The sequence below is a fragment of the Medicago sativa genome, chromosome 1 (assembly GCF_051527215.1).
Source record: "Medicago sativa cultivar Bolivia chromosome 1, Bolivia_mono, whole genome shotgun sequence".
Lineage (NCBI taxonomy): Eukaryota > Viridiplantae > Streptophyta > Magnoliopsida > Fabales > Fabaceae > Medicago > Medicago sativa.
The window spans coordinates 23,257,392-23,258,799 of record NC_140749.1 but is presented as its reverse complement, the minus strand read 5'-3'; the positions used below and the strand labels follow the sequence as shown (position 1 = coordinate 23,258,799).

Here is a 1,408-nt window from a genome sequence, read left to right as displayed (position 1 = left end):
ATTTGAATGTATGCAATTTTTTTGGCTAAACACAACCTTGGTCCTCCATTGAAAGCACCGAAATTGTAGGAAGATTCACTCATGAAATGACCATCTATGTTAACCATCATTTTGGCTTGAACTGCAAGCAATCTTTTTCCCATATATTTTCCATTCTTCCCATTGAATAAATTGCATGTATCACTTTTGTTCCTTTTTTTGTCTTGTTCCATCTTAGAATGAGTCATCTTCCACCAGATGAAACAAACCGGAAAAAAACTAAAATGATATTCGCAATTTGATGGAAGACAATGGAATAAAACTAATGAAAGGAACAAAAGTGATATATGCAATTTATTCCATGGGAAGAATGGAAAGTATATGGGGAAAAGATTGCTCGGAGTTCAAGCTAAAAATAAGGTTAACTAAAGATGTCTATTTCAAGAGCGAAGCTAACTACAAATTCACTGCTTTTAATGGAGGATCGAGGTTGTGTTTAGGCAAAGATTTTGCATACTATCAAATGAAATATGTTGCAGCTAGCATCATATTTCGTTACCATGTTAAGGTTGTTGAGAAGCACCCTGTTGTTCCTAAGCTTTCTTTGACTCTTTACATGAAACATGGATTGAAAGTTAATCTTCATAGGCGTTGTGATGAAGAAATTCACAAATACTTAAAGATTAGTTAGAAGTGAATTGATAATAAATGTTGGTACGTATGATTAAGGATGATGATATATAGTTTGTTTAAAAATGTTAATGTTAATTATCATTGTTCACTGTTAGGTTAATGATGTTCAATGTTCATTATATTTAAGATGTTTGTAAATGTAAAGAATGATAAAGAAATATTTGGAGTTTAGGTAAATTGTGTAAATTGTGTGGTACTAATAAATTGGATCTTTCATAATGGTATTGTCTATAGTTCTTTCATGTAAAATTTTAGTTCATTTTTCTCTGTTTGCTTGTGTATCTGTTTTTTTAATTGCCATAGAGAATTCACAATGAACTCTTTTTTTTGTTTTGTTGAAGAGTTCACGTTTGAACTTGTTCTTGTTTTTCGTTAAAAAATGTATAGTTTTATAAATTTAAAATGTAATACTATTTTTATAATAAATAAAGTTCCAAGCTTGTGGCAAAGTCATAACCGGTCTATCAATTTTTAATTTTACAAGAAAGAAATTGTTTGCATTACAAGATACATTCTTAAAAAAAAAGGAAAAAAAGAAAGATAAGTCTTACAATACAGTTGGGTGTTGTAATCAAAATTTTGGCGACTAGCATAACATTTTGACACTTCTAAAATATGAGTGACAAAATTAATTTCATAATTTTAAAAGTTAATTAGACTCATTTTACACCAATATAGATAGGCACAGACATTTGTTTGGCAAAATGCTTTGTCACACTGTGGATTCTCATTTCTC

General features: G+C 29.6%; 1 pseudogene; it reads left to right on the top strand.

Annotated features, from left to right (window-relative positions):
- Nucleotides 1-340: 340 nt before the first annotated feature.
- On the top strand, nucleotides 341-670 carry LOC146953715 (cytochrome P450 86B1 pseudogene; annotated as a pseudogene).
- Nucleotides 671-1,408: the final 738 nt, after the last annotated feature.